General features: G+C 32.1%; 1 long non-coding RNA gene across 1 annotated transcript; it reads left to right on the forward strand.

Moving 5' to 3' along the window:
• Positions 1-5,815: 5,815 nt before the first annotated feature.
• LOC139499619 (uncharacterized) lies at positions 5,816-11,189 on the forward strand. The gene is made up of 4 exons (XR_011658229.1): positions 5,816-5,974; positions 9,354-9,521; positions 10,064-10,099; positions 11,035-11,189. It is a non-coding gene; the product is annotated as an uncharacterized lncRNA (long non-coding RNA).
• Positions 11,190-16,505: the final 5,316 nt, after the last annotated feature.

Raw genomic sequence — 16,505 nt, forward strand, 5'->3', positions numbered from 1 at the left:
ACAATCAGTGCGAGCTTAATCCAACTTCAATCCAACGTCTGCAGTCAACCTTTCTTTGAAATAAATATTAGACATGAAGGCTGAGAAAGTCTTTTTTTTTTCTTTTAAATAATAAAACTAAAGGAATGGAGTCTTGACGATCAAACACGATTTGATAGATAGCTAATTTATATTGTACCCTTCACAAATAATCGATCTTTTTGTCTTCAGAAGTTTGGATACAAATACTATAAGCAGTTTACCAGGCGGGTTGTTCTCAAAGAACATAAACCTCAGGACAATGTAAGTTTGATATTTGTCATAAAAATCAATGTTAAAAAAAGAGTTTCTTTTTCTTTTTAAAAGAATATTCAGAATATTTTAAGAGATTGTTCGTAAAGGAGAGGCGAAAGATACAAAAGGGACAATGAAAACTCATAAGTCTAAAATAAACTGACATACGCAGAAATGATTCCTAGTGCGAACCCTTTGGAATAAAAATCAAGAATCAAATGTTGTACTTCCTGAAATCATTTAATACTTTTCTTAACGTTAAATAAAACTGTAATCGTCTTTTTAGATGCTTGAGGTTTAACCCGATTTCGACTGTAGCAGCAAATGGGTCTGTTAATCGTGTGTCATTGCAACTAATGTAAATGTTAATCTTATTATTATAATAAAATACGATAGAAATTACAAGTTTCTAAATTGTTGGGTTGACATCATTTATTGCATTGGTTTCAATATTCTCATGCCGAGGATGTTTATTGATGTTGCCTCGAAATTTGGTGCTGTGGACCATCATCAACCCAGTAACAAGTACTTATGTACTGACGTGAAAATAGCTATGCCGGAGCAGATTATTTTCTGAAATTACAATCAGTTTGATCTCAATCTAACACCAAGCAAATATCTGCAGTCAACCTTTCTTTGAAAGAAATATAAGACATTAAGGCTGAAAGTTTTTTTTTCAAATACTAAAACAAAAGGAACGGTGTCTTGATGGACAAATACAATTTTAAAAATAGCTCAGTTATATTCTACCATGCATTCTCCACAAATCATGTCACGATAGAGAACGACCGAAATTATAACTTATTGAACTCCTGGGTCGACATAATGATTTGCACGTAATTTACCATCATCATTCCAAGGATGGTTATTGCAGTGATGATGTGTGGTGCGGTTGACCATGACGTACATTAATAATTCGCTAGTTAATCCCTATAGGTATCACCATCCCAGTAGCCAAAACATTGATACTAAAATGACAAAATGGATATTGTTCTATTTAAAATTGCTACTAAAAGGTTTAGTATAAGTACCTTTATATCTCTTCATGCATAGCTCTCATTCCTTGTCCGAGTACCACTTTACTTTTGATCCTTTGTGGTTTTATCATCTCTAGAAAGTCTGTATTAGGTTTTCGACTTTCGTATATTTTCCATCGTTTGTTAATAAATTGACAATAAATGTGGAAATGCGCATCTGTTAGAAAATTGATACCGTGAATATTGTTACTATGTAACCAGCGATTACTATTCACGTGACCCGGATGGGACAATTCACTTCTACCATGATCGATCTAAAAAAACAACGCTAGAAGCTTTGTCGAAACAGAATATTTTCTTCAAGTACAATCAGTTCGAGCTTAATCCAACTTCAATCCAACGTCTGCAGTCAACCTTTCATTGAAATGAATATCAGACATTAGGCTGAGAAAGTTTGTTTTTATCTTTAAATAATAAAACTAAAGGAATGGAGTCTTGACGATCAAACACGATTTTATAAATAGCTAAGTTATATTGTACCCTACATTCTTCACAACTAATTGATACTTTTGTCTTCAGAGATTTGGGTGCAAATACTATAAGCAGTTTACCAGGCGGGTTGTTCTCAAAGAACATAAACCTCACGACAATGTAAGTTTGATATTTGTCATAAAAATCAATGTTAAAAAAAGAGTTTCTTTTTCTTTTTAAAAGAATATTCAGAATATTTTAAGAGATTGTTCGTAAAAGAGAGGCGAAAGATACAAAAGGGGCAATGAAAACTCATAAGTCTAAAATAAACTGACATACGCAGAAATGATTCCTAGTGCGAACCCTTTGGAATGAAAATCAAGAATCAAGTGTTGTACTTCCTGAAATCATTTAATACCTTTCTTAACGTTAAATAAAACTGTAATAGTCTTTTTAGATGCTTAAGGTTTAACCCGATTTCGACTGTACCAGCAAATGGGTCTGATAATCGTGTGTCATTGCAACTAATGTCAATCTTATTATTATAATAAAATACGATAGAAATTACAAGTTTCTAAATTGTTGGGTTGACATCATTTATTGCATTGGTTTCAATATTCTCATGCCGAGAATGTTTATTGATGTTGCCTCGAAATATGGTGCTGTGGACCATCATCAACTAAGTAACAAGTACTTATGTACTGACGTGAAAATAGCTATGCCGGAGCAGATTATTTTCTGAAATTACAATCAGTCTGATCTCAATCTAACACCAAGCAAATATCTGCAGTCCACCTTTCTTTGGAAGAAATATAAGACATTAAGGCTGAATTTTTTTTTTTCAAATACTAAAACAAAAGGAACGGTGTCTTGATGGACAAATACAATTTTAAAAATAGCTCATTTATATTGTACCATACATTCTCCACAAATCATGTCACGATAGAGAACGACCGAAATTATAACTTATTGTACTCTTTGGTCGACATCATGATTTGCACGTAATTTAACATCCTCATCCCGAGGATGGTTATTGCAGTGATGATGTGTGGTGCGGTTGACCATGACGTACATTAATAATTCGCTAGTTAATCCCTATAGGTATCACCATCCCAGTAGCCAAAACATTAATACTAAAATGAAAATATGGATATTGTTGTATTTAAATTTGCTACTAAAAGGTTTAGTATAAGTACCTTTATATCTCTTCATGCAAAGCTCTCATTCCTTGTTCGGGTTTGACTTTACTTTTGATCCTTTATGGTTTTATCATCTCTAGAAAGTCTGTATTAGGTTTTCGACTTTCGTATATTTTTCCATCGTTTGTTAATAAATTGACAATAAATGTGGAAATGCGCATCTGTTAGAAAATTGATACCGTGAATATTGTTACTATGTAACCAGCGATTACTATTCACGTGACCCGGATGGGACAATTCACTTCTACCATCGATCTAAAAAAACAACACTAGAAGCTTTATCGAAACAGAATATTTTCTTCACGTACAATCAGTTCGAGCTTAATCCAACTTCAATCCAACTTCTGCAGTCAACCTTTCTTTGAAATGAATATTAGACATTAAGGCTGAGAAAGTTTGTTTTTTTCTTTAAATAATAAAACTAAAGGAATGGAGTCTTGACGATCAAACACGATTTTATAAATAGCTAATTTATATTGTACCCTACATTCTTCACAACTAATCGATACTTTTGTCGTCAGATATTTGGGTACAAATACTATAAGCAGTTTACCAGGCGGGTTGTTCTCAAAGAACATAAACCTCAGGAAAATGTAAGTTTGATATTTGTCATAAAAATCAATGTTGAAAAATAGAGTTTCTTTTTCTTTTTAAAAGAATATGCAGAATATTTTAAGAGATTGTTCGTAAAAGAGAGGCGAAAGATACAAAAGGAACAATTAAAACTCATAAGTCTAAAATAAACTGACATACGCAGAAATGATTCCCAGTGCGCACCCTTTGGAATGAAAATCAAGAATCAAGTGTTGTACTTCCTGAAATCATTTTATAATTTTCTTAACGTTAAATAAAACTGTAATAGTCTTTTTAGATGCTTGAGGTTTAACCCGATTTCGACTGTAGCAGCAAATGGGTCTGTTAATCGTGTATCATTGCAACTAATGTAAATGTTATTATTATAATAAAAACGATGGAAATTATAAGTTTTAAAATTGTTGGGTTGACATCATATATTGCATGGGTTTCAATATACTCATTTAACCCAAATAGTTCATATTAATCCCGTATGAGTCTTCCTATAGTTGCATGTTTTCTTTAGTCAGCTTTTGGGGGTTATCTTACGTCAATGGTTAATAAAGGTGTCATAAAATAAGTGTTTTCGTATTAATCCTGTAGTGTGTCCTCGTACAGTCGTATTGGGGCTCGATCAGCTGATTGGCCTTCGGCTACGCTTCGAGCCAATACTGCTAACATCAACCTAACACGACTGTTTTGGAAAATATTAATGGATTGATATTGCTGGTTAATTTTTAATTTTTGATCTTTTTTATTTCAGAGATTTAACAGATAATGCTTTTACAACCGTTTCAGCCAATATTTTTATGGCAATGACACATATAGAGGTTTTGTACGTATTATATTATTGACTTTTAATAGTATAATGATCATTATTAAATACGACATAGAATGAACTTAAGAAAATAATACAAATGTAAGAGTGTTAGTCTCGTCATTTTTAAGTCATGGCATTGGATAGAGAAAGGTATCATTTAAATGGAAACTACTCAAAGATACTTTCAGATTGGAGAAAACGAGTTAGGGTCATATTCTGTTAACATGCGTGTAATTTTTTATGAGCTTCATTAAAAAAAGAAGAGGAAAACAAAAACGGAAGTATGAATTTAGGCGACAGTAATTTAGCGAATTTCAATTGTGTTATTTGTCGCCAAAAAATCCAATTTTTATCAATTTGTTCTTGTTTAATAGTCTTTTGTTTCTAGCATGAAATATTTCACAATTTTTTCCGCCACATTTCTCTCGGAGGTTTGTAATCCGTTTTGTGGAATTTTTATCCCTTATTCAAAAATCCTGGTTCAGTTGCTGTGCATTATCCTCCTTTACATGTTAGACTTGGGAATAGGACACAATCAGCTAACATACAAATATGATAATTTTGCTTGTATGTAAAGATCCAAGATCGCAAAAACATGTTGCTCTATATATGAAACACTGACACATCGTATTTCAGTGTAATTCAATATTACTTTTCAGATTTTTGCGTCGAAACCAATTGTTATGTTGCAAAATGACTGATCTCTTTGAATGGGCAGCCATTCAAACAAACGCTCCACTTTCTGGAGACTGCACAGATTTTGGTATAGTCACAAACATTGAAGAGTTTGATATATCAAACTGTACAATTCCAGGTAGGTAATTCAATAGTATCTTATAAATTGACTTTGAGTTCAGTATAATTTATTCTGATAAGAAACACACATAAGAATAACACACTTTACAAGATTTAAAACAGAAACCGTATTATATAAGTTATTATAAATCACAAGTGACATATGACTGACAACAGCATGGTTAGGTAATGAAAAAATAATCTTACAATCTCAAATTGGTTTATATGAACTAGAAACCATACTCTTAACAGAAGGAAAACACATTTGATGTATTCATGTACACATGCATAAACTGTAATAACAAATCCAATGTATATAAAATTTCTTGCGACTGTCATACAAGTGAGATTTTGGCTAGCTATTTAACCAGGTTTTGATCCACCATTTCTTAAATAGACAAATGACTCACCCGAGAATATGACAGTTTTTATCCATTCGTTTGATGTGTTTGAGCATTTGATTTTGCCATCTTATTACGGACTTACCGTTATGGATTTTTCTTGGAGTTCTGTGTTTTTGTTATTGTTATACTTAGGAAAACTGGAGGTGCAACTATAATTTTGAAAGCCAGTCGAATAATATGAATCATATTATAGATTAAAACAAATCGATGTTTGAAGAAAATTTTCTCATTGATACGAAATATATTGCAAGGTTTTACAAATACATCTTATTTTATATATTTTCATTTCCTAAGTTGATGGTCAGTGGGGGTCATGGACAACAACATCGTGTTCCATGACATGCGGTAATGGCACGATATATCGAAATAGAACTTGCAACAACCCCTCACCTTCTGACGGCGGAAAAATTTGTCAAGGTGTCGACAACGAATCGTCAGTTTGTAATCTAGGAGATTGTTCAGGTGAATATTTCTTAAACTGTAAAGAATTAAAAAAAATATATTTAGAATTCGCAATCCTTGTCTTAAACATGTTAGATTTGTAGTTTTACAGTGAAAAAGAGTTATCGTCAGATTTATGGTATTAATCAAGTAAAATAGAGCCAGAATTAAGTTGAACTTTCAACGAAACACCACATGACATCTTTAAATAGTTACTGTACCCCAATTTTGACATTTTAACCTATTATGTCTGTTAATTTTCCTCACGCATTGTTGTCAATATAATCGAATTTTATGCGACTGTCATACAAGTGAGAGGTTTAGCTTGCTATAAAAAGCAGGAATATGACAGTTGTTTTCCATTTGTTTGATGTCTTTGAGCTTTTGATTTTGCCATTTGTTAAGGGACTTTCCGTTTTGAATTTTCCTTAAGGTTCGGTATTTTTGTTATTTTACTTTTTACATATTATCGAAAATCAACATAGAAATATATTTCGTATAAAGACATTTCTTTGTACATCTTGAAAATTGTTTTTAAGTTTAAAAAGACCATTGTAAAGACTTAGGATAATCGGATTGTCAGTTGGCCAACATTCATAGAAACAAAAGTAAAAATAATATTTTACTAACACTAAACTAAACAAAATCAAACAAAACTGAACACAATTAAAACATTTGTTTATAAAGAAAATTTCCATTTATATTTACATTATTTGGTGTGGTTTTAACCAATACTGTTTTTTTTTTATAATTTCTTAAACTTGACACTCATTTATATGAACGTTCTTCAAATCAAAATCACACATTCATGGTAATGGTCGCAATGTAGTTCGGTTAATATGCATTTGGGCCTATTCTAAATTAAAACTTGATGAGATACCAATTTGAAGATGATAGCATGGTGGTTGATGCGAGTATTTTTTTTCAATTGTGTATATTTAAATCTCACCCTCATATTCATAGTGTTATCCTTTATATGAATTATAGTTTGCGCGGGAACATTACTAACTTATACGCCTGTTTATGTACAGATACTTCTGGGGCACCTTAAATTAATTACTGTTTTGAGTGGGTCTCTTGTTGCTTATATTTATTTTTCTGTATAGTGTTGTGTAAATTTTTGGATTCCTTTTCGTCGTTTTTCTTCTTGGTCATGGTGTGTGCAGATTTCAATACCACGTATTTTGAGTTTGAGTTATTTTACTTAGCGGCTATTTTGGAACTCTAGTGCTTGATTTTCTTATTCGACTTACCAAACTGAAACACGCAAAACAGTGTGATAAGAGAACTTAGAAGTTCTTAGGGATGAAAAAAGCAAGGCTTAAAGAAATTAAAAATGTTCAGAAGACTTTTTCTATCGTTATAGAAACATTTGTCACTATTAATCATTACATGAAGAAGACGAATTTGTTGTCTAGTTGTATAGTAATTATGCAACATAAATGTGTATTTGTAAAACTATTGACTGTTTCTTTAAATATCTTTCAACCGCTTCGGTGGTCTATAGTTAGCATGTTCACCTGTGGTGCAGAAGGTGATTAATAAGATCTCGACCGGATCAAATCACGAACTTTGTATTTGCTGCTTCTCTGCTGTCAGAGGTGTCTTCAAGCGTGTGTGCGCGGCTGAGTCATTTCTGTAGGATAAAATGTCTTCCAAATTCATAGTCAAGGTTCATATTCAAAGTACATTAACATGTGAAATGCCTGAAATAATTACAACCAAATGTAAAAGATCATCATTCATCAATTCAATAAGGATTTGTCAACCACATAGCAGAGTAGAATGTATATTTAAAGTACATTCACAACTATACATTAAACACCAATCCATCCAACAGTGAAGAATTTATCAATACATATTTCCAGTAGACATGTGTTGATGGTATCACTACTACTTAAACCTGGTCAATAAATGGCACGGCAGCAAAAGAGGCAGCAGTAGTAGAGAGTATTTTTTAGTGAGACCGTACTTCTTTAAATCATCCTCATTGTAAACGGCCAAACACGCATATTTGATAGTACATGTAGTATATATACAAGTGACACCCAGCAAATATATATTCGGCTTAATGTAGAATATTGTATGAAGAAGTATTGAGTAAACTCATCACAGATACCAAGCTAATACTTGTAAACGCCAAAAGTGTGTTTTGTTTTACCAAATTTCACCTGTGACGCCCGCATTACAAATTAAAAGGCCACATAAAGTACGAAGTTAAAGAACATTGAGGACCCAGGTTTCCAAAACGTATTGCCAGATGCAGCTTAAGTTAAATCCATTAGGAAGTATTAAAATTAAATTTTATAAAAATATTTGTATAGGTAAACTACGTAACACTCCACTACATATTATATCTGGATTGCGTTCAATATAGTAGGTGTTACGTTGGGCTACTATCGAACGTGCAGATAGCCTATCGGCTTAATAGATCTAGATAGACCCAAAAATGTATGTTTCTAGAAAATCCAAAAAGGCGTCAGAAAGGATATAATCCATCACGTCATTTTGATAGGCTAGCTACGTAGCTTATCGGTCGACATAGATAGATATCTAAGACATAACGGCTATACTAGTTGCTACGATATTGAAAGCAGCACTGTCAACTTTTTAACAATATTAACAGATGATATATGAAGAGGTGTATTACGTAATAGACGTATACAAATAATTTTATAAAGTTGACGTGTCATACATTGTATTGAATGGTTGATAAAATTCCTTAATATAAATGTGAATACCAACTAGCATTCTTGATACTTACTTCGTATATCCAAATTGAAATTTGTTTGATTTTTTTATTAATGTACATGTACGTCTTGAAAATATAATCTCCTACATACTATTAAAGTCAGAAAGAAACAAAACAAGGGTTGTGTTTTGAGCGTACATTTATTTCCATTTGAACGGTCTGTTTGTTATTTTAAAATTCAAACGAACATTAAAAAAAATAGTTGCAATGCTTTTGTTTTGAATTTGGAATAGATGCTTGAATTGTTGCTTCTGATGTCATTTTCATTAAGAACGATAAAACACTAAGACCAAAGATGAATCGATAATTAAAAACAGAACGATAAAACACTAAGACCAAAGATGAATAGATAATTATGGACCACTCTGCCTGAGGGCTTTGGAATCTTAATTTCAATATAATTTCTAAACCAAGATTCAATAATGGATAAAATTGTATTCTGAAACGTTTTGTGTTTCTTAATTACAACATATACAAGATTGAAGTATACACAGCTAATGAAAAAGGAAGCAGATATGTCTTTGAGCCTAATACAAATAAAGCACAACGTACTTTAGAAAACAAATGTTTAAATCACCATCACCTTGCAATACTGAATATAAGCCATGTATATTTTTTAACAATATTCTTTATTCTTTTGTATCATAGTTGATGGACATTGGGGCCTCTGGTCGTCTGTGAGATGTTCTGTTACCTGTGGTAATGGCATAGGAATAAGAACTAGACGATGTGACAATCCTGCTCCTTCTGGTGGTGGAAATGGTTGTGTTGGTTGTGATAAGAAAAAAAAACTATGTTCCTTGGGAAAATGTCACAGTAAGTAATATTATAATTTTTGAAAACCGTTTCTGATGACAGTTGTACTTTTAATTATTGATTGGCATTTACACTATTGCTTGGCATTTACGGGTAAATAGTCAAAGCATTTGTTAATTGTAATATTTTACCAGTCATGTTATAGCTGTACAAATATGTAACCCATTAAAAGGACATATTTGACAATCCTTTCCGTCATTCAACATTTGTTTTCTTTCTAATCAATAATACGTTCATTTAAAGGACAATGTACCTTTGTTTTCTTACCTTTTTGCTAACGTAAATGGAAGTGCATTTTTAATTGTGAACAAATATCCGGATCCTTGCAGCAAACACATTTCAAGTGATGGAACAGGGTATGGATTCCTTAAAACAACTGAATTGAGGGATATTTTATTGAAGTCGCTACAATACGACTTTAAAAATATAAATCGGGATAAAAATGCAATATATATATATATGTGTGTGTATTATATTTATTATATCTTATTTTTGTCTTTTTTTTTCAATTTCATATAATGCTTACAATTTCTATTTTTCAGAATCGTGAAAAGATGCAGCCAAAAACAAAAAAATAGGTAAATATAATTTCAAATGAATTACTTATATACAATATTTGTATAATCTGCACTTTTTTCGTATTTTTTGCACGTAACATTATTATTTTTTCATCAACTAATAAGTTTTTAGTGTCCCATTTGATCCCTTTGCATTAGAAAAAAGTAAAAAAAAAAAAAAAAAAGGAAAATAATGCTTTCAAAAAAGTACTTTTTTTTTGTGAAAAAACGCAAGCCAAATCAATATCTGTTGTATTTTGAAAGGTTCTAAACAAATTGTCATTTTCGATGCCATTAAAAAACATAGGAACTTTTAAGACTATTCTAGTTTTGGCAATTCAGGTTATTTTTGTATGTAAAAGAGAAAAGAGAAATATAAAAAGGCGGAACATACCGATTGGACATTCAAAACGCACAAACAATGAAAACTAATCATAGTGTTCTTCTTTTTACTTCTGTAAAGTTTTTGAAGTTTTTGAAAATGTGATACTTTGTAAAAAGAATAATTTTAAATTACAAACAAAAATCGATTTTAATTATAATTTAAAGTATCGGATAAAGAAGCCATGTATTTGTTTATTATTTTAACGTTTTGTTTAACATGTTTATGGGTAACAGTATTTATAGGTACCAATGGTCAACGGTTTTTGGACAGTTTTTCGTGTTGAACAAGAGACCTTCACCAATCTGCTATTGTATGATGAGCATTTAAGATCATCCTAGGTTTTTGAAATAGTTCGAATTGCTCGATCCATAGTTTTCTGTTCGGTGTTTTTCTTAATATTTTTTTTTTTACCAAGGTGTTGTCAATGTTTCTCTGACTTCTGATTTGTAGTTGCACTTCTCTTTTCAAACATTCAGCTTTAATATAAAAGTATACACAAAAATATACACAAACAGTAAATCTTAACAATGACGGTTATAAATATCATTTTCAAATTTTCTGTTTTCTGTAGATGGAGAATGGAAGAAAGCAAGAAAATTAAAAAGGAAATCTCATCACAGACTAATGAAGAATATCATGAAGTAAAAAAAAAAACTGTATGTTTCACTTGAGGCTGTATGGATATATGTCATTTGGTACTTTTTCCTCATACTTCATTTTAAGGGGTTTCACATGAGATTATTGACATAAATGTCAACTGGTTTTGGTTTCTCATATTTCAGTTTAAGTGGTTTCACATGACATTAAAGAAATACATGTCAACTGGTTTTGGTTTTTCATATATCATTTAGAAGGATTTTAAATGAGGCAGTAAGGATAAATGTCAACTGTTTTTGTTTCTCATATGCCATTTTGAAGGGTTTCAAATGAGGCAGTGAGGATACTTGTCGACTGGTTTTTGTTTCTCATATGCCATTTTTAACGGTTTCAAATGAGGCTGTAGGAATAATATCAACTGGTTTTTGTTTCTCATAGAATGATTTTAAGGGTTTTTAGATGAGATTGTAGGGATAAATGTAAATAGTTGTTTTTTCTCATTTATCACTTAGAGGGATTTGACATGAGACTGTAGGGATAAGTGTAAACTGGTTTTTGTGTCTCTTATATCATTTTTAGGGATTAAACATGAGATTGTCGGGATAAATGTAAACTGGTATTTGTGTCTCTTATATCATTTTGAGGGATTTCACATGAGATTGTCGGGATAAATGTAAACTGGTATTTGTGTCTCTTATAGTATTTTGAGGGATTTCACATGAGATTGTCGGGATAAATGCAAACTGGTATTTGTGTCTCTTATATCATTTTGAGGGATTTCACATGAGATTGTCGGGATAAATGTAAACTGGTATTTGTGTCTCTTATAGTATTTTGAGGGATTTCACATGAGATTGTCGGGATAAATGCAAACTGGTATTTGTGTCTCTTATATCATTTTGAGGGATTTCACATGAGATTGTCGGGATAAATGTAAACTGGTATTTGTGTCTCTTATATCATTTTGAGGGATTTCACACGAGATTTGTCGGGATAAATGTAAACTGGTATTTGTGTCTCATTTATCATTTTGAGGGATTTCACATGAGATTGTAGGGATAAGTGTAAACAGTTTTTGTGTCTCTTATATCATTTTTCGGGATTTCAAATCAGGCTGTAGGGATAAATGTCAACTGGTTTTTGTTTCAAATATATCATTTTGAGGCTATTGGGATAAGTGTAAATGGGTTTTGTTTCAAATATTTCATTTGAAGGGATGTTCTTTTGGATCTACCTTGAAATTATTTCTATACTTTTGTGATGAGCTATTTTTTCAATTACAATATTATATTTAAAAAATAAATTGTGGATAAGTTTCTTTATGATAGCTTTCGAATACATAAATATAGTTTCGTTCAGCTCAAAATGTTTTTATCAGTGAGCAGTTTTTGTCAAAAATTTTGAGGATACCTTTTGGGAATATGAATTAAGTGGCACCTAGTGACATTTAATTTCCGATGAAAGAGGAAGTGGCACGTTGTAACACTGATTTCCGTGGGAATATGCAGTGGCAACTGCTGACATGGATGTTCGTAGGAATACGATGTGGCACCTGGTGACATTAATTTTTATTTTGGAATAATTTAATATTTGGCTTTTTCTCAATAAATGTTATTGTAAATTTGTAGTTTTCTTAGTTTTTAGATAACCACTGAAAAATAATAAAAACAAAAAACAATGACCAATCTGACAACTGTTATCACTAACATAATAGTTTATACCACTGAACATATAACACTGTCAATAACATATACTGACACCAGCATATCATATAATCATTAAATATCGAATTCACCTGCAAGCCATAAACTGAATAAAATGCATCACTAGCATACCATGAATTGACTGTATAACGCAATTACCACCATACCATATACAAACTGAATTATCAATTTACAATATAGAGATAGCAAATCCAACATACCACTGAACTATTGTATAACATTTTCACCAGCATACCATATACTAACTACATGTATATAAAATTATAACAAGATTATCGTTTTCCGTTTTCATTCTGATGCGGAACATCTCGTCCATTTCATGAAAATTTCATACAGAAGTAAAGCAAGGAAGAAGATAATGATAAATATTATAATAATGAAGGTATAACAAATGCTCCATATATATATAAGGTGGAGTAGTTTTCAATCTACTTAAATGCGAACGATTCTTAAAATGGTGAGCAGGTCTTTAAAGACCCAAATGTTGCTAAACACTTATCCGACCTCCATGATAAATATGTTGTTGTCCCCGCAGACACAGCCCCAAATAACATCGTTTTTGTCTGTAAAAGTCACTACATTAATTGCTTGATAAACGAATTAGGTATAGACAATTCACTTGGAAACTCAACATATACCCTCACGACACTTACCAAAGAGGAAATCCTGGATAATCATAGGTCTGTTATTTGTTCCTTTGGTATTTAAACCAAAGATGAAGAACTGGATCTTCCATCACTGTATTGGATACCTAAACTACATAAGTGTCCTTACAAACAACGGTATATTGCTGGGTCTTCCAAGTGCTCCACGAAACCTCTTTCTAAATTATTAACATCTATTTTATCAGCAATCAAAGACGGGCTTCAAAGTTATTGTGAAACTGCCTATTCAAGAGGTGGCGTGAATCAGATGTGGATACTTAAAAATTCCAAAGATCTTTTAGAGTACATACAATCTAACTCTCTTTCATCTTGTAACAGCATTAAAACATTTGACTTTTCTACTCTTTATACAAGTATTCCACATTCCAAACTAAAAGACAAATTGAAAGAGTTGGTATTACTTTGCTTCATAAAAAAGAATGGCCAACGTAGATACAAGTATCTTGTCTTAGGGAGGGATAAACCATACTTTATAAAGAATCACTCTGATTCAAACAAAAAATTCTCTGAAACCGATATTATCAAGATGCTTGATTTCTTGATTGACAACATATTTGTAACGTTCGGAGGACGTGTTTTTCAACAGACTGTCGGCATCCCAATGGGAACAAACTGTGCCCCTCTACTTGCCGACTTGTTTCTTTATTATTATGAGGCTGACTTCATGCAGGAACTTCTTAGGAAGAACGATAAGAAGTTAGCAATATCCTTTAACTCTACTTTCCGCTATATAGATGATGTTCTTTCACTAAACAATTCAAAATTTGGTGACTATGTGGAACGCATTTATCCCATCGAATTGGAGATAAAGGATACTACAGATACAGTTAAAGTCGGCTTCATATCTTGACTTACATCTAGAAATTGACAATGAGGGTCGGTTGAAAACAAAACTTTACGACAAAAGAGATGATTTCAGCTTTCCAATTGTGAACTTTCCATTTCTAAGTAGCAACATTCCAGCAGCACCTGCATACGGGGTATATATCTCCCAATTGATACGATATTCCCGTGCTTGCATTTCCTATCATGATTTTCTTGATAGAGGGTTACTGCTCACAAGGAAGCTATTAAACCAAGAGTTCCAAATGGTGAAGTTGAAATCATCCCTTCGTAAATTTTACGGACGCCATCACGAGTTGGTTGACCGTTATGGAATAACCGTTTCACAAATGATATCGGATATGTTCCTTACGTCGTAACTACAATTCCCTTCCCTTTCATGAATGTGACCTATCGAATTAGACTATTTACCAAATTTTTAATCACATAAGCAACACGACGGGTGCCACATGTGGAGCAGGATCTGCTTACCCTTCCGGAGCACCTGAGATCACCCCTAGTTTTTGGTGGGGTTCGTGTTGTTTATTCTTTAGTTTTCTATGTTGTGTCATGTGTACTATTGTTTTTCTGTTTGTCTTTTTCATTTTTAGCCATGGCGTTGTCAGTTTGTTTTAGATTTATGAGTTTGACTGTCCCTTTGGTATCTTTCGTCCCTCTTTTGTGATAATTTAATTTTTATTAGATGGCAAGGATTTCTTATGAACAAGGAGTTTACAATTGATCCGTGGATAAACTATCGTCCTTTATTTACAAATAGAGTCCCTAGTGTGGACCGTGTAATTTTTTGACGCATCTTCCAAATTTTTTTTCTTTATATCTTATGCATGGAATAGTAGGCTAAAAAGTAGGATTAAATTGCATGATAAACAAATTTGAGTGATGAATTTTAGGTAAAGTAGCGATATGGTCCAGTTCAAAAATTAGTATGCCCGAGGCAGTCAAACATAATTATTGAACTCCTTATCATGGAATTGTCCTGATTTCAATTAAGCGGTGTTAGACTTTTCTATAATGTTTCATATCATTTGTCCCAAAAGTATTACACTATACTGTAAAATTCCTTTTTAGGTATCATAGTTTTTTGGGTTTTTTAGTTTTGTTTTTCTTTTTGTCTTGAGGAAATGCACAATAAAATAACTTTTCTCGTGCAAGTATAGATGGTCGGTTGACCTTCTGTTCGTAATGGTGAGTTTAACATCTTCCTAGCTATCTCGGAACATAGAATCTCGGAATATAGAAAAAATTAAAATATCTACTTATAGTAAAGGGTGATTAAAAGTTCTTCGTATTGCATAGAAATTTGCTATGGCTGAAGATCGTTTATTGATCTATAGATTCTTTTGTATTTTCAGAGTCATAGACCAATTATCGTATACCCTACATCATTATTATTAATATTCTACAATAATGATAAAACAAACTGTGAATAAATAAACTCATCATAGATAACAGGACTAAATTTTATGTATTCGTCAGACGCGCGTTTCTTCTACAAAAGACTCATCAGTGACGCTCGAATCCAAAAAAGTTGAAAAAAGCCAAATAAAGTACGAAGTTGAAGAGCATTGAGATCCAAAATTCCTTAAAGTGTTGCCAAATACAGCTAAGATATCCATTCAAAGATGAGATATGTCTATGAACAATTTCGATAATCTCGATATTAAGTTACGATTATGGAGGAAATTTTAATGTCAGTTAAAAACATCAAATATAAAAATAAGAAGATGTGGTATAATTTTTTATGAGACCACTCTCCAACATGGAACAAATGACATAGAAGATAACAACTATAGGCCCCGTAATGCCAAATGTTAGAAAAATCAAACGAGAAAACTAACGGCATGACTTATGCTAAAAACAATGAACGAAAAACGAATATGATAAACAGAAAATAGCGACCACCACTGAATTACAGGTTCGTGATTGGGGACAGGCAAATACAGAATGTGGCGCTTTTAAAGCATATTCATGAATTGAACATTTTAATTGAAATCACACAATGCTTCGCATTTTTTATTTTCTGTGATCATTGATGATATTTCTGAGTATTGAAAGATGAACAGTAGAATGATATCTGAATAGTGTGTAACAGTGTAATCGAGAAATTCCTACGCACATACCAGCAATTTCCATCTAGCGCAGCTCTTTAAAGTGCATGTGTAATTGTTTGCATTGGGAAAGCTGTCATTTCTCATCTGCACATATTTGCTATC

The sequence above is a fragment of the Mytilus edulis genome, chromosome 12, assembly GCF_963676685.1.
Source record: "Mytilus edulis chromosome 12, xbMytEdul2.2, whole genome shotgun sequence".
Lineage (NCBI taxonomy): Eukaryota > Metazoa > Mollusca > Bivalvia > Mytilida > Mytilidae > Mytilus > Mytilus edulis.